The 18,551-nt window shown below is 38.7% G+C and overlaps 1 non-coding gene and 1 pseudogene across 1 annotated transcript; both read right to left on the bottom strand.

The window, feature by feature from the left end:
* Window positions 1-4,679: 4,679 nt before the first annotated feature.
* On the bottom strand, window positions 4,680-5,184 carry LOC110308361 (annotated as a pseudogene).
* An 11,929-nt stretch (window positions 5,185-17,113) lies between these two features.
* On the bottom strand, window positions 17,114-17,250 carry LOC115029158. Its single transcript, XR_003834723.1, has one exon. It is a non-coding gene; the product is annotated as a small nucleolar RNA SNORA17 (small nucleolar RNA).
* Window positions 17,251-18,551: the final 1,301 nt, after the last annotated feature.

Raw genomic sequence — 18,551 nt, 5'->3', positions numbered from 1 at the left:
GTCTCAAACCGCCCCCCCCCCCAAAAAAAAGTTTTGTCCAGCTCAGAAAACTTCAAATATTGAGAAATGAAGTCCATGAGATCATGTATGCACGCTAAGACCAAGGGTTTATCTAAATTTAAAAACACGACATTTCACTTTGCTATTCTTGCTCTCTCTCTCCATTCCCTACCTTTATACCAAGACTTTAGCCTACATGTAAATGTGTTATTATCTAGTGCATGGACTAAACCTTAGGTATTTAAAGGAATGGATTTTTAGGAAATAGGTACTGAAAAATAAAGTAGCTCCAGGCTTGCACTGCCTAGAACTCAACATATGTATGGTAGGATAGCACATCTGCTTAATTTCACCTCTTTTCAGGCATGTTGCATTCAAACAGCTCCAGTTCTGTGTTGTCACTGAATCCTAAGCACAGTGCAATTTTTTACTGTATGCCCCTACTGGTAGGCACAAAAGTCTGAGACTAATCCCACAATCCCATCTCAATAACAGCTTTGGAAACAAATGGAAAAAGTAAAGGAAAAGAAAGAAAAAGCAGAGGAAACCAAATCGCAAAACAGCTATTATTTACTTTGTGAATGGGAAAAATGTAGAAAATAAACCCAAATAGGCTCTGACACTTTCAACCGCCACCACTGGAGATTTTAAAATGTTTCTGGGTCCAAATATAGTGAACAAATAGATAAGATGCTGTCAGCATATACGATTTTACTTTTAAACTTGCAAACTGAGCATTTTTTCAGAGGTTTCATAGTTTTAAATAGTATACATAGGTAACCAGGAAAATTAATATGACTAAGAGGAGGAACACTTTTGAAAGATTCAAACAGGGACCACATTCACTCAAAATTCAAGTTAACCTCCTATATCTTACAGATACGGTAAATTTGCTCACAGAAGGTGTGTGTGTGTGATATGTGTACTTTAAGATGTACAAACACATACACATCTAAACACACAATTGCATTTGATATTTATGTAATTATTTTTCATGACCAAATATTTTAAGGAGTAGTTATTTTCATCACTCACCTCTCTGATCAGTAAACTAAATATTGCAAAGGTGACCTATGAACTTACAGCAACTTACTTTGTGTTTCTGCCAACATCCTCCACTTAGAGCATTAGTCTCGTTCATGTAAGTACCACCTTTCTAAGCCAAGACTTCCATTAAGTCATGATTAATGTAGCTCATGAGTATTTCTTCCTTGTATTTGAGAACCCTCTCTCTTCATTCGGACTCCCTGTTTTTGATCTGTCATTTTGTCATGCCGTCTTAGAGATGGGAGATGCTGGGCCAAGCTTAGAAACTCTGTGACAGACCAATTCTTTTCTACCTGCATCCTCTCTTCTTCATCCTCCACCTTCTACAAAAGCACTATTGTGTGTGATTATTTTAAGTTAATAAATGCCCCTTGAAGGACTTGTTAAGAAAGTACAAACATACACTTAAAAGCTTTAAGCATTCATCTTAACTTACCAGCTTCTTAGTTATTCTCATGTCCCTAACTTTCATAGTTGGGCACTTTAACAAGAAAAATACAATTAAAGTTCTTCTCAAAATAAACCCCACTAATTGGGAGTTTGCAAAGGCGCGTGTCTAGAAATGACAAAATCCTTAACATGAATGTTTTATTTTGAATTTAAAATCATTGAAATCTTAAAGCTGCACTGTCTATTTTCCTATCACAGTGGCTTTAGGTGTAAATTTTATTACTATTTTAATTTACTTTTACTTGATGAAGACATAGGATTGCATTTACGAGATACCATGTAGTATGTTGTAGCTAGCTTTATTTTTAAAAAGAAACTCTAGTTTAGAGAATGTGATGGTTTGTATACCCTTGGACCAGGGAGTGGCACCATCTGGAGGTGTGGCCTTGTTGGAATAGGTGTGACCTGGTTGGAATGGGTGTGTCACTGTAGGTGTGGGCATAAGATCCTCACCCTAGTTGCCTGGAAGTCAGTCTTCCACTAGCAGCCTTTGGATGAAGACATAGAACTCTCAGCTCCTCAGGTGCCATGTCTGCCTGGATATTGTCATGCTCTCACCTTGATGATAATGGACTGAACCTTTGAATCTGTAAGCCAGCCCCAATTAAATGTTGTTTTATTAAGACTTGCCTTGGTCATGGTGTCTGTTCACAGCAGTAAAACCCTAACTAAGACAGAGAACAATTTTACATTGTACTAAGGGTAGATCTGCTTAGCCACAGAATAAGATTTTTCTGAAAATGGCAGGCAAGCCAGTGGAAAACAAAACAGACAACATTGTATAAGACAAATTCTAAGAATATACATAAATTCCTAGATAGAAACAACTCTAAACCTGGTATTTTTCCAACTTTTTTCCTCAAAGTATCTCATCCCTTAATTGTTTATTAATTAAAGGGTTAATGCAGAAACTGAAATCACCTTCTGTGTAATGGGACAACTACACTAAACAATGTAAGTGCAAGAGAAGAGAACATTCTCTCCTATACTGAGGCTTAGCATTTAAGTCTGTAAGGAGAACTGGCAGTAGATGAAGTAACAGGAGAAAATACATTATGTGTTTATTGCATGCCAGGCACCACAAGAAGGCCAGAACCCCTAAATGAAATTCAGAAACATACATATTTCATCATGGGAAAAAGGACAGTTAGGATATAGGCAAATTTAGAGAGATAAAAAATACATTTTAGTGACAGTGATTCACACACACACACACACACACACACACACAAAAGCAATGGCAAGAGACAAGGTTTCCGTATACTGCAGGTTGTATTGAACATATTGAACATTGAGCCTCTTGACTTTTGATCTCCTTCAGACGATGGAAGGATAGGGAGCAAGAAGAGGGCAAATATGTATCACTAGGTCGATAGAGGAACTTCAGGGAAAAGCCACTGCTTAACACCTGCTTAGGAGTATATTCAATTCAAAATAACACCTGCATAAAAGTGCATTCAATTAAGAATCACAACGACAGTAAGATTCTGTCTTTGCAAGTAATGCATCCTGGGCTCTTTTCTCAGTAAAGTCTCCAAGGATCCTCTAGGGATGAGTGATTTTTAAAGTCTTTTTCTTTTATGCCTAATTGTTAGGGACGCAAGAAGGACACACACATATCTGGTGAATCGTAAAATATTTCTTAACCGTTTTCACCGATTTATCCTTCAAAAGAGGGGCTTAGAGACCTGGAATTTATTCAAAAGGCCAAACTTTTATAAAACCTTTTAATTCAAAGGGCTCTATAACAGGGGAAAGAAATCTTGCTAATTGTCACAAAACAATACATGATATTCTTTTAGGCTTCTACCTCTGCCAGGTTTCCGGCTTTCTACCCATCCTAACTTCTTTCATGTTTCTTCTCCTTACCTAAAATTTCTATGTGAAATGAGATCCAGTAAGTCATAGTTCAGTGAGTAAACTTGTTATTGTGTCACGTGACTCCCTAATTATGCCTAACAGCTTCAGTTGGATGACAGCTCACTGGGAAAAGAATATATTGTCCACAGCACTGGTGTGAAATAGGCAGCAAATCAATTCACTTAATTGCATATTAAAAATATAGATGGACCAGACTTCGCAGAGTAAAAGATGTAACATCTTCTACTTTGTCATCCCCAGTCCTTATAACTAATGCTTGATTTTTATGAAGTAAGGAGTTTACAGCAGTACATAATTAAGAGAAAGTATAGTGCACTTTGTTTCCTGACAGGCCCTACTCCTTAAGAGTTGTGTGCTCCGCTGACTGAGTTAGTTAGGCAGGCCCCCCAAGACACTAGTTCTTAAAAAGTGTAGAAAGGTAAGAAAAGAAAAGTACATGGTGGATGCTGGGGAGACAACTCAGTGCTTCGTGCTGACACATGATGACCACAGTTAGTATTCCCAGCATCCACAGAAAAGCCAGATCTGCATGGTGTCCATCTACCATCTCATCATTTGCTGGGCAGTGACAAGTCATAACCAGGACACAGAAGTGAGTTAGACCAGCAAGAACTGATGAGCTTCAGTTTCACGGAGAGATTCTATATCAGTGAAGTGGCAGCCAATCAAGAAAAACACCCGATGTCGACTTCTGGCTTCCACAGCATATGCACACATGCACACCAATGTGACCAAGCACAAACAAATACACATGCACACCCATACACACATATGCAAAGAGAGGGAGAGAGGTGGAGGGAGGAAGGAAAGCAGAGAGAGAGGAATACATGAGAGTGGATGAGATGTTAAAGTCACCTTGGCATTTCTTGGTGTAGTAAAATGTTTAGTATTGTTCTAATTAAGCAATGCTTATTAGATTATTCTGACTAATTTTAAGTTGGTTTTCATTTTGAAATCACTGATTTCAACGTTTCCTTTAACCCACTAGAAAGTAAAGACCCAGAACTATTAATGGAGTCAGCATTCTAGTTGTTCAACTGGCAGTGTGGAGGTGCACAGTCAAGTCTTATCAAACTGTCATGTAGGCTTCTGGCCAGACTTTTTTTTTTAATTTTATTTTTAACATATAGAACAGCCAACACCTTTATTGTACCATGAATGAGACTTCTCTGCCTTTCCGGGCTTTGATCTTCCGCAGATAGAACTCCAACTCCTTCCCTTCGAGCACATAGCCGTCTGCTCTACCATGCACACTGTCCTGGTCTTAAGGCAATACAACCGAGAAGCTTGCCCTGCTGGAACTACTCCTTCAGAAGACTGCTGATTTTGGCATTCTTTTTCCTTTCGTCGTATTTCTTTTGAATTTTCTTTGATCGTTTTCTGTTTAAAATCTCTTCCTCCTCAGGTGTCAGCTTAGCCCACTACTTGCGACCCAGGGGGAGTGCATAGTGGGACCTGTACCACAGCATACTGTGGACCTGTACCACAGTATGCTGTCAATAAGCACAATGCAGTTTTTCACCAGGGTCTTGGTATGGACAAGCTCATTATTGGATGCATTGTAGACACCATCAATGATCCTTGTTTTGCAAGTACAACACTCAGATGCCCAGGAAAAGTTCCCCACATCTAATCTCAGGGCATGGTACTTATTGCCTCCTTGAGCTCGGACTGTGTGTATGCGGAGAGGGCCAATCTTAGTGTTGGCAGCAGGCCGTCTCAGCTCATACTTCCACTTCTCGTGGTAGGGTTTTCTCTTACTCTGGTCTTGCCGCACTTGTGCCAGTTATCCTGAGAGATGCCCATCACTCGGCGCTGGCTGGAAAGAGGAACCTGGTCAGACTTTCTTTTTCTTTCTTTCTTTCTTTCTTTCTTTCTTTCTTTCTTTCTTTCTTTCTTTCTTTCTTTCTTTTCTTTCTTTCTTTCTTATTTATTTATTAGATATTTTCTTTATATACATTTCAAATGCTATCCCAAAAGTTCCCTATATCCTCCCCTGCCCTGCTCCCCTACCCACCCACTCCCGCTTCTTGACCTTGGCATTCCCCTGTACTGGGGCATATAAAGTTTGCAAAACCCAGGGGCCTCTCTTCCCAGTGATGGCCGACTAGGCCATCTTCTGCTACATATGCAGCTAGAGATAGGAGCTCTGTGGGTACTGGTTAGTTCATATTGTTGTTCCACCTATAGGGTTGTAGACCCCTTCAGCTCCTTGGGTGCTTTCTCTAGCTTCTCCACTGGGGTCCATTTGTTCCATCTTATAGATGACTGTGAGCATTCACTACTGTATTTGCCTGGCACTGGCATAGCCTCAGATCCTACTACAAAAGGCTATACTCAACAAAACTAGAAAACCTGGATGAAATGGACAACTTCTTAGACAGATACCAGGTACCAAAGTTAAATCAGGATCAGATTAACGATCTAAACAGTCCCATTTCCCCTAAAGAAATAGAAGCAGTCATCAATAGTCTCCCAACCAAAAAAAGCCCAGGACCAGATGGGTTTAGTGCAGAGTTCTATCAGACCTTCAAAGAAGGCCTAATTCCAACTCTTCTCAAACTATCCCACAAAATAGAAATAGAAGGTACTCTACCCAATTCATTCTATGAAGCCACAATTACTCTGATACCTAAACCGCACAAAGATCCAACAAAGAAAGAGGACTTCAGACCAATTTCCCTTATGAATAATGATGCAAAAATTCTCAATAAAATCCTCGCAAACCGAATCCAAGAACACATCAAAACAATCATCCATCATGACCAAGTAGGCTTCTTCCCAGGGATGCAGGGATGGTTTAATATACAGAAATCCATCAACATAATCCACTATATAAACAAACTCAAAGACAAAAATCACATGATCATCTCCTTAGATGCTGGGAAAGCATTGACAAAATCCAACACCCCTTCATGATAAAAGTTTTGGAAAAATCAGGAATTCAAGGCCCATACCTAAACATAATAAAAGCAATCTACAACAAACCAGTAGCCAACCTCAAACTAAATGGAGAGAAACTTGAAGCAATCCCACTAAAATCAGGGACTAGACAAGGCTGCCCACTTTCTCCCTACCTATTCAATATAGTACTTGAAGTCCTAGCCAGAGCAATTTGACAACAAAAGGACATCAAGGGGATACAAATTGGAAAGGAAGAAGTCAAAATATCACTTTTTGCAGATGAGATGATAGTATATATATATAAGTGACCCTAAAAATTCCACCAGAGAACTCCTAAACCTGATAAACAGCTTCAGTGAAGTAGCTGAATATAAAATCAACTCAAATAAATCAATGGCCTTTCTCTACTGAGAAAGAAATTAGGGAAACAACACTCTTCATACTGGTCAGACTTTCTTAATGACAACCATTTACAGAGCAATTAAATAAACTACCCAGAACACCTTATGAATACCCATAGCACCTTAATGAATAATCAAGGATAAATATTTAAACACACACACACACACATACACAGACAGACTCTATCTATCTATCTATCTATCTATCTATCTATCTATCTATCTATCTATCATCTATCTATCTATCTATCTATCTATCTATCTATCTATCTATCAATTGTATCATTAACAATTTCTTCATTTGTTTTTAATGCAAGTGTTTTATATTTCATAGCCAACCTTTGTAAGTTCTGTGTACGTAATTCTTTCTGTTTTAATTTCCTCTGGAAATTCTTTCCTTATCCCATACTGTCTGTATATAGGTGAGATTATGTATCACATAAAACAATGATTTTTGTATGTACAGTCTTCCTTGATTGAAACTGGTTTCTCTTGACTTTATTTCTACTTGTTCAACACCCTCCAGGGATGCCTTTTGATTCAAGTTAAGGGTATTCCTAAGTTAGATGGGTCTTTTCTAGTAATACAGGAATAAAAACCTAAAAGAAACTGTATTTTTCTATGACACCCCATAATACTTAGCCTCACATTGAACTCTGCTTTATACCACAACCTTTCATACTTTCTCAATAAAAGCTATTACTGCAGTCTATCACCTAGTCTGAAATTTTTTAAATAGGTAATGTTTCCATTTCATCTTAAGATTATATTCAGTAGTAACTGTTCCTCAATTTTATGCCTGTTAAGATACAAAGAAGCCACTCGTTATGCTAAAAACATCATCCATATATATATATATATATATATATATATATATGGATATACATATATATAACTACATTTACAATTAAGTTATATATATACATATATAACTACAGTTATATATACATTTATATATATTACATTTATATATGTGTATATATATGTATATGTATATATATGTATACATTTATATATATATATTACATTATAATATTACACACATATATATATATATATATATAACTACATTTACTACACAACTACATTTATATAACTTAATTGTAAATGCAGTTCTCAGCCGGGTGTGGTGGCGCACGCCTTTAATCCCAGCACTCGGGAGGCGGAGGCAGGCGGATTTCTGAGTTCGAGGCCAGCCTGGTCTACAAAGTGAGTTCCAGGACAGCCAGGGCTATACAGAGAAACCCTGTCTCGAAAAACCAAAAAAAAAAAAAAAAAAAAAAAAGTAAATGCAGTTCTCTGGATTTGGTTTGTTTTTACATTTTTCTGTTTTAGAGAGCAAGAGGCTGATGATATATGTGTCAAGATTTCCTATTAAGGGTATAAAAATGGATAATGGACAAGAAACTATGTACTATTCTTGGTGTGTCCATTGTGAGGACTTCACGTCTTTCTTTTTTTCTTCTCTTCTTCCTTCCTCTCTTTCTTTTTTCCTTCTTTCTTTCCTTCTCTTCATCTTCTATTTCAAGCTGTTTCAAGTTCTCATGGGTAAAAGGTAGTTAAAGAATTTTCAAATGACTTTAATTTATTGTATTATTTATACAGCTTCGGAATATGTAATTCACAGCTTTTTCTTTGAGATTTTTAAATCAGTGAGTTTTGAAATAAAGCTTGAAATTTTCTTTAAAATATAATTATGACCTGAGACCAAAAAATAAAGTTTCTCAAGGGTTGTTCTTCATAACATTTTCAGTATTTGCCATAGTGGTTTTTCAAGACATGCTTGAACACTAACTTAGCATGTGATAAATGGTGTTATTTACCTGCCCAACATATTTTGTTGTAACTATTTCTCTAATGATTTAAATGTCAAATGGGATATTTCAAAAAAAAAATACTATGAGTTTTTTAGCCATATGGATCTGCCCACATAAAATGAGAAGACAACAACTCAAGGTATCACTTGATGAACTATAATAAAATGCCACATTTGTTCAGAGATTAAGAAAATCAAAAGTTATAGAAAATTCACACTCATTCATCATGACATCATTGCTAAGAACCTGTATGTGATACTGAGAAATCAGAGCTAAGCCAAAGTTCTTGAGTTTAAAAAATATTTTCGTTAGAATAAAAATCATCATTTTAAGTATGTAATAATGCTGCTAATGTGTTGCTGATGGAATTTCTCTAGGGAGAGTCTGTAAGAAATACAGCACAATACATGAATATGAATCAAATGATGATTTTCTATGTCTAAAACATTAAAATATTCAATATTCCCATTTTCAATATTCCCAGCACTCAAATGCAGATACTTAGTAACCTTTCACACAAATAATAATTGTCCCTTAGAATGAAGTGTGGGTGGGGGGAGAGGGAACTAAAGTATTTATGACTGTAACTGGCATATTTAAAGAGGTCAGAGAGAATGGCTCAATATTCCAAATGCTTATATGTAAGTTATTATTTCATCATCTCTAGAGGTCATTTGAAATGTACTTTTAATCCAGTTGTCAAGAGATGATTTAACTGGTCAATGAGTTATGTGGCAATCGAAAGTTACAATGTACAGAAATGTGTTTCAAGGTTGAAATTATATAAGAGCCCTCACATGAGTTGAATAGGGCACACACACTTGCTTATGGGAAGAACGAGTCCTGCTGTGTTTCATTGTTGTGGCATGCGCATTCAGAAAGTTATGTTCTTTTTAAAGTCCTCAACTTATCATTCTAAACTTTCAAATACTAAAATTTCACAGGCGTCCTACAATTTTTGCTAAGTGAGTTTCATAAAACACATTGACAAATGGCATGCTGGCTAGGGTGGACAGAGGAAGAGAACAATGCCAGTCAGAAATAGGAGTGCTTTTAAAATGACTTCCAATATGAAGGTATCAGTGTTTTGTTAGTGGGAGGCAATGCTCTTTAAAATATCAGGAATGGATTACTTGTATCCTGTTAGTTTTAGCATATTGATTTTATTTACATGATCTATTCATAAATATTATCTCAGAATAAAAGTATAATTTTCACTTATAAATATTAGCTCTCTGCATAAACTACAGAAATAAATTGGGACACAATGACGACAATGCTTTTACCTGAACTCAGACTACCAGAAAAAATTCTTGGTTCTTTATTCCTTAGTAATTTGAAGGAGTTCGGCTAGTGATTGCAGATGGTAACAGAGACAAAACAGAAAACCTAAGTATAATTGCATTATGGTGTCCTGCATGAAAGCTCAGAGGACTCATTCTGTCAGTAAATGCAGAGTGGGAGCTAATGATCAGAAATGGGAATGATCAGAGCTAGTTTTAGTTGTATTGTTATTATAATAAGACCAGATAAATACCTATTTTCTCTATATAGTATCTGATTAGCAAATCCAATGCATTGTCATAAATAAATATTCAAGAAGAACAGCTACAGTCTTTTAAATATGTCTTCATTTATGTTTTCAAATACAACCTGTAACATATAAGCTACAGGAATGTATTAGAAACATACTTTCAGGATATTTAAGATATAGCATAATTGTATTTTTAGCCTGAAACTTCAGGATAGCTTTAAATCATAATTCTTATAGTAAGGCTCAAGGTTTTCCTAACAAAGAAAAGCAGTTGTGTATTAAAATAAAAGTAACAGTTTAATGTGAACTGTTTTGAGACTGGAGGACCCTAATGGTAATATAATAGTATGCAGTATTGATGCTTCAGCCTTCCCTTTAGCCTTCACGATGGACATATGCTGATACTTCTCCAAATGCAGATCTCTTTCTCTCCGATAAAGATACAGTTTTGTAGCAGAATACAGAAGCTATACAAGAAATGATGTTCCCAAGTAGCTGTACTGCCAGGCCCTTTCCTCAGAATTATACCCCTATAATGAGCCTGTGGATGCTGGGTTTTATTTGCATATCTGAAGTACACTAGCATGCTAAGTCACTTAGACCTGCACTGCCACATTCCTACAAATGGACATTAACTTGATTTTCAGCAGAAAAAAAATAATTGAAGCAAAAGGTTATTATTCTATTTTCCACTAACTAAATAGGGATAAAGGTGGGATAGAGGCATCCATTAATTGTGGTTGCTGAGGCTACATATGAAATAATGCAGTCAAAGCAGAGAGATGCCCTAGATTCCTTCTCAGATTCCAGTACTTAGCCTCTTGGTTTAGTCAGGTGCAACAAGCACCCTAGAAAAAGCTTGTCTTGTCTTCAACACCCATTATCCTCTCAATAAATGTCTAGAGTTCCCTTGAGCGTGATGTCTGAGAAGGGAAAGTTGCCACTAGAACCACTATTGGCAGAGTAAAGAATATCATGCCCAGTCCAACTGACAGCCCTAAGTAGGTCAAGGATCCATTTCTAAATCGAAGCCAAAAAAAAAAAAAAATTAAAAAAAAAAAAAAGAAGAAGAAGAAGAAGGAAGGAAGGAAGAAAGCAACTAGATAATCACAGCTTGTTCAGACTCTGTAGCCTTTCATCATCTAAATCCAGAAAGGAAAATTGGCAGGCTGAGTGCCCTGCTCTTTGAATGAGGTAGCAGTTAAACATGGATCCATTTTCTTTCCTTTTAGAAAAAGAGGGAGGAAATAGGAGAATCACAACACCAATTCCTAGCTGATTTAATTAAATGGAATGCACAAGCAGGTGGACTTCTGTGCTTAGCAGCTCCGAGTGACCTTGGGAGCATCAACAAACACAGGTAATATTGAGCAGTATGCATTCAGGTGTTAAATCAGCAAGATCATTTTCTTCAATAAGGAAATGGACTGGGTATACACTCATTATTAAGAGAGATCTGAAATGTCAAATATTGTAATGTTGTGCAGATGTTTGAAAGCTCCTTGTTGCATAGATAATTAATTACAGCATTGTTTAACAACAACAATAAAGAGCTACATATTCAATATCATTGAGTACTAACAACTAGAAGTAAATGGATAGGGAGCAATGTTCCAGAGGGACCCAATGAATTTATTATTTTCCTTTTGTAACAGGGCTCCAGACCTTAGTAGGTGTCCAAAAGTTTACCATAACTAACTCCATGATGCAAGTACCATTCAGACCACAAAACTAACTATGGACACAGTAAGTATTACCTGTCAAAATAAAAACAAATACCTACTCCATTAAAGTCCATGTTTCTGGGAAAGTTGTTAAAATGTACTGACCTTGCCTTTTGGCTTCTGTAGTTCTGCTTCTGGCTAACGGTTCTTATTAAGTGAAGTATGTCAACCCATGACGTGGTTTTTGTGCTTAAAAGCTCACCCTGAGAAAGTCTTGTGAGTAACTGGGATCCCGAACACTAAGTGTAGTTGGTTAAGAGTTCAGTTGAGTTCAACAAACTTTATTGTTGATGAAAACATTAGGGACCTACTGCCCTTGATTGACAAGTCTTCTGCTCTGTGTTTTGACGGTGCACTATGCATCATAAAATATTAAGTCATTCCTTCACCTTTGCCAGAACACTGTCATAGTCAAGAACATAAATTTAAAGATAAATTGGACTCAAGTTTATTCCCCCTTAAAAACTGGTGACTGGTCAAAATGGACCTTTCCAGAGCTTTGGTTTCCTTCACTGTTTAATAGAGAAAAACAACACACTTTCATGATTAAATGCAATAATAAAAGTAAAGAGCCAAGAATGAGGCTTGGCACATGATATGTATCCAATAATGGTCAGCAATTATTATTTATAAACCCAAAGTTTTAAAGTTATGATTCATAAGCCAGATAACAAAGCTCTAATTCTGGGTTTTCAATGTGTTTTTAAAACTGTCCTACTCACTATATCTACATGGAGATTATAGCTATACTGCCCATCATTATGGGCACTAACAATATGTGACTTCTATATGCTGCAAATATAGCTACTTTAAACTATGGCATATCTTCAATAAATATTACAAAGCCTGGGAAGGTGGTTTAGTGACTAAGAGCACATACTACTCTTGAAGAGAAACCAAGGTCACTTCCCAGGTAGCTTGCAGGTCCAAGTGATTTGACATTTTTATGGGCACCTGCACACACATGATGCATAATAAACTCACACAAATACACACACATACACATGAATAAAAAATTAATAAATCCATAAAAACACAAAATGTATGTATACTTGGAGATTATACCATTCAAAAAAGTATTGAAATACTTCATTAATAAATATTATTTGCAGGTCTGATAAAATGTTGGATATAAGTTTAATAACATAAATTATTAAAATTAATTTGAACTTTATCCTTTTTATTTATGGTTACTAGAAAATCCAAAGTTACCTATGTAATTAATACTTTTGCATTTATATGTATTTATGTTTGTGAACTTTATAATATAGATAATATATTAATAATATACAATAGTTTTTGTTGGAGTAGTGGAAATGTTTGATATGTGTCTATATTCATATGTAAGATGTGTTCCTGTGCATGTGTGTGTGTGTGTGTATTCTGGACATTTAGAGGTTATAGATTGTGGCACATGCCACATCACTCATGTGGAGGTCAACAGACAAGTTAATCTATACTTGTCCTTTTGCTGTTATTGTTTGTGAGTGATTTTCCTGTCCCCACTTCTTTTTTCCCACAGGAATGCTGGGATTACCAATGTGTACTACAACATTCCATTTGTAACTTAGAGATAGAACTTAGTCATCAGGGTTCATGGTTAGTGCCTTTATCTACTGGGCCATTTCCCTGTTTTTGTATTCAATTTATCCTGAACACTACTGCTAGAGAAAAATCTCAAAAAGTGACATTGGTTAGCTATTTTTTCTTTTAAAAGGCAGAAAAGTATAAATTAAAAAAAAAAAACACATCGAAATCACACATATCTCTCACATCATAAATTTTCAGGAAATGTGAGATTGCCAATCCACAGATCTGTTCCAAAAATTAAAAAGATCAAGTGTTAATATCTAGAATTTCACCCTTCCGGTCCACTCCAGCACCGGAGTGCCTTGCCAGCGGAGTCTCCGGACACCCGCAAGGACCCACACAGGATTCCCCATGGGATCCTAAGACTTCTGGTGAGTGGAACACAAGTTCTGCCAGGAGGCAGGTTCAAACACCAGATATCTGGGCACCTTCCCTGCAAGAAGAGAGCTTGCCTGCAGAGAATACTCTGACCACTGAAACTAAGGAATGGATATAGAAAATGTGGTACATTTACCCAATGGAGTACTACTCAGCTATTAAAAAGAATGAATTTATGAAATTCCTAGCCAAATGGATGGACCTGGAGGGCATCATCCTGAGTGAGGTAACCCAATCACAAAGGAACTCACACAATATGTACTCACTGATAAGTGGATATTAGCTCAAAACTTAGGATACCCAAGATATAAGATACAATTTGCTAAACGCATGAAACTCAAGAAGAATGAAGACCAAAGTATGGACACTGTACCCCTCCTTAGAATTGGGATCAAAACACCCATGGAAGGAGTTACAGAGACAAAGTTTGGAGCTGTGACGAAAGGATGGACCATCTAGAGACTGCCATATCCAGGGATCCACCCCATAATCAGCTTCCAAGCCCTGACACCATTACATACACTAGCAAGATTTTGCTGAAAGGACCCAGATATAGCTGTCTCTTGTGAGACTATGCCGGGGCCTAGCAAACACAGAAGTGGATGCTCACAGTCAGCTATTGGATGGATCACCGGGGTCCCAATGGAGGAGCTAGAGAAAGTACCCAAGGAGCTAAAGGGATCTGCAACCCTATAGTTGGAACAACATTATGAACTAACCAGTAACCGGAGCTCTTGACTCTAGCTGCATATGTATCAAAAGATGGCCTAGTCGGCCATCACTGGAAAGAGAGGCCCATTGGACACACAAACGTTATATGCCCCAGTACAGGGGAACGCCAGGGCCAAAAAAAATTGGGAATGGGTGGGTAGGGAAGTGGGGGGAGGGTATGGGGAACTTTCTGGATAGCATTGGAAATGTAATTGAGGAAAATACGTAATAAAAAATATTAAAAATTTAAAAAAAGAAAAAATATCTAGAATTTCTCACTTTTCTTCACATTTAAAGACATATTTCTAAATGTCTTTCCTGGAAATTTTCAGCTGCATTTCTTTTGATAGAGGGGCATTTCAACATGTTCAGGCCATTTTCTTTAAAATGATGGTAATTTTCATTTGGAAAATTAAGTTCACGGGAAAAGGTCTAATTAGGTAAGCTCCTGATTTCCAACCTTGATCTCTCATCTGCCAAGCTCATTTCAGAGGTCTTCCAACACAGATCCACTGATACACTAGAGCAGCAATTTTCAACTTGGGGGTTGCAATGCCTCGGGATTTGAAAGACACTATCATTAAGGTAACATAACAGATATCCTTTATATCAGATATTTACATTATGATTTGTAACACCAGAAAAAATCCAATTATGATGTAGCAACGAAATGCTTTTCTGGATAGGGGTCACCACAGAATGAGGAATTGTATTAAAGGGTTGCAGCATTGCAGTAGAACTTTATTAGCAAATACAAATAACTCAATAGCTATTAGACAGTTAGGAAAAGCTAAGAGGCACATTGGGTTTTTTTGTTGTTTTTGGTTTTTTGTTTTTTAACTTTTTATTGGTTCTTTGTGAATTTCACACTATGTATCCCAATTCTGTTGGGAGCTATTAAGACAACACTATTGTCCTGATCTCTGAATTGGGCCTCTCCCCCAAGAAGAAAAGGGGGTCAAAAGCGGGCCACTGATGCACCACTCCGAGAACAACCACAGATTGTTCCAGCCCTAAGTCAACGCCAGATGTCCTGACTTCAAGATGTACCCTGGTACCGCCAAGTTCCTACTTCCCCGTGTAGTCGCCAAAAGAAAAATTTCCACTGCCCCATCCCTCCTGCTGAGAAGTACTTCCTCTTTTTCTGCTGCCCCATCCCTCCTGCTAAGGTGCATTTCCGCTGCCCCATTCCTCCTGCTGAGAAGTACTTCCCCTTTTGCTTGTGCATTTAAACCTTGAGCCTTACTAATACAGTGGGACCTTGATGCTACTCAGACTGCTTCCGTGTGTCGTTCATTGCACAAGGTTCTCGTCTCTCTCTACCCCCCATTTGGTTCTTAGGAGAAGGTCCCCTTGAGACCCTCGAATATCTGGACCTGCTGGACGGGTCACAATTCCATTCATTTCTCCCTCCCCTCATACCTGTTCTCTATGATTACAACCTCCTACACAATGTAATGTGCCATTGTGTGGTTTTTAGTAAGCCACTTTGTTCATACTTCTTTGCTTGCAATGTACATTGCAAAGACTCGTTGGTCTGTTATGAGGTCTCTGACTTTTTACTCTATTAATACTGGCACCTCACTGGGACTCCTCTCTGTTACCCTGTTGTTGGCCTGTGTCATAGAGATTCTACAGTTTTAGATCTGTAGGACTGGCCCCTTCATGAATTCTAGAAATTCACCCATGGGGTAGATGTTGAGGTGGACCAATTCAAAGCCCTGGGTCTGGGTCTGAGAAGTTTCTGAGCTGTTCAGCCCACTAGCTTTCCTGCTCTCATTCCATCTGGGACAGCTCACCAGAAACTCCTGACACCAAGACTACCTCTACACTGCTGCCCAGTCAAGGTGTCACCAGGGAAAGACATGGCCAGGTCTCCCACTCTCATGTTCCCTGAATCAGCTCTCCCATAGATGGAAAAGAATGAAGGAGAGAAAAGGGTTTCCCTTGTCAGTGCCAATGTTGAGCAGACAAGAGGCAGGGCCAGGTCTCCCATGTTCTTGTCCTTGGGGCCAGCTCATCTGAAACCCCAACATCCAGGGCCAGCTCTACTGTGCTGCCCAGGTGAGATGCAAGGCCTTCTTTTCTGAGTGATCCATCAGGTGAGGAGCAGGGCCAGCTCTCCTGCTTTGATAACCCCAAGCTAACTCTCCTACCTGCCACAGGTGATAAGGGGAGAATGGAGAGTAGGGTATCTCCCTCATCCTTGCCACCACAGGGGGGGAAAAGTCATAGGTCCAGGTCTCCCACATTCATACCCTTGGGGATGGCTCACACGAAAAGCCTGCTCTTAGGAGTGATATGCGCCACCTGCACATTACAGTGCTGGGCATGGGTCCTCTCAGGCATGGTCTGTACCACCGGGCCTCTGTGGTGCTCAACTGGTAGTCATCTGAAGCTAGCTCCCTGTCCAGATTCCGTGGCAATGGTCTGGTGTTCATCTCAGGCTCAATCATTCCCTGGCCCACATAAGTGTCCCTTTGGAAGATTAGTCTCAGGCTCACTCCCATCTGGGGCTCAGTCCCAGTAGGAGTTCTTCTGGTCTTCAGCTTGCTACTCATCCTAGGAACCATTGGGGCCTTTTTAGTGCTTGTCTCAGGCTAACTCCCTGTTACAGTTCCCTGGTGCCAGACTTGTGGTCTTCTCAGACTCGCCCCCTCCCTTCTCTCTTCAGGAAATGTTAGGCTACTAACATTTCTCAGATTCTCATGGGTTATAGCAGAGTGAAGACACGACACAGCCTCTTTCTACTGTGCCACCTACTGATGCATATGTGACACAGCAGACACACTTGTAATGCTTCTAGAAACAGGGCATGTTGCATTTTTAATGAGTCACTGTCATAAAATACAGTTCCATTTCAGTTATAGAAATCACACTTAGCAGGTGTTCTCTAGTTGCCTTGTCCCAATTAGAATTACACCACCTGAGAATAATAATCTACCATTTACCATCCAAGGTTGTAGCCAGTGTCTATAACAGTACCTGACACTGAAATAGTATTTCAGTTGTTAACTGAATATTGAGTTGTGTTTTGTCTTTGTTATATCATATCTTGTTCATGACATGGTCTTGATGTGCAGCCCAGGTTGAGCTTACTATCCTGCCTCGGGCTGTTGAGTGTTGAGATGACAGATATATGCCACTATATCAGGCTGACTACTAAGGATATCTTTAATGTAGGAGCTTTTCAAAAGTCCATACTGGCTCAGTGTTTCTTTTTGTATCCTGAGTTAAGGCCTAAGGATAATGATGTTGCTCTTAACTACTGCTCCAGCATTATACTTGCCTGCCTCCATGTTCCCTGCTGCCATGCTCCCTGCCATGATGATAATGGACCAAATCTCTGAAACTATAAGTAAGCCCCCAGTTAAAAGCTTTCTTTTGTAAGAGTTTCCTTGGTCATGGTGTTTCTTCACAGTAATGGAACAGTGAGTGATTAAGACAGACTGCATGCCACTACTGAGATTCTCACTCATCCACGTTTCCTTTGTTTTAATGCATATGTGCATGTATTGCTTCCTTTGTGCATCTGGGACAAGCCAGGGGCTTGGCTTGTCCCACCCCTTCACATGATCCAGCAAATTCCATTCCCCTCTCCCTCCCACCCTACCCACTCAAAAAGCCTATGAGTGGGGCAAGGGGGGTGGTGTAGGCCCAGTCTTGAATTCCTGACATTCCTGACAACTGTCCCAACACCCTTTACCTGGTCAGCAGATCCAATAAAGTCACCTGCTACCCAAGCCAATCCCCAGTCTATAAACAGCTTCCATGCCATAGTTAGCCTGTGACATTTCCCAGTTTCATCCTCTGAGACTGGAGAACTCACCTGGGAGCCCATTCCCAAATAAACCTGCCATTTGTACTTTTAATTCATCTGAACTGGATGACTTCTTTGAGAAAACCTATCATCTTGGTGCTGAAACCAGGAGAAGCTGAGTCTCTAGGCCAGTGGCCCAGGTCTTTCCTGCTCACATGGGGACCACACTTCATCTCCTATCCTTCTCTCTCCCACATACAGTCAATTTTACTCTCCATGAGATATGCCAAGTTGCTGACCATGCTTACAGGTCCAGAAACTCTTTGGACTTTCTCTGCTGAGTCGCAGCCATGC

The sequence above is a fragment of the Mus caroli genome, chromosome 13 (assembly GCF_900094665.2).
Source record: "Mus caroli chromosome 13, CAROLI_EIJ_v1.1, whole genome shotgun sequence".
Classification (NCBI taxonomy): Eukaryota; Metazoa; Chordata; class Mammalia; order Rodentia; family Muridae; genus Mus; species Mus caroli.
Note: the sequence above shows the minus strand (reverse complement) of the source record. Positions and strands in the feature narration are given on the sequence as shown.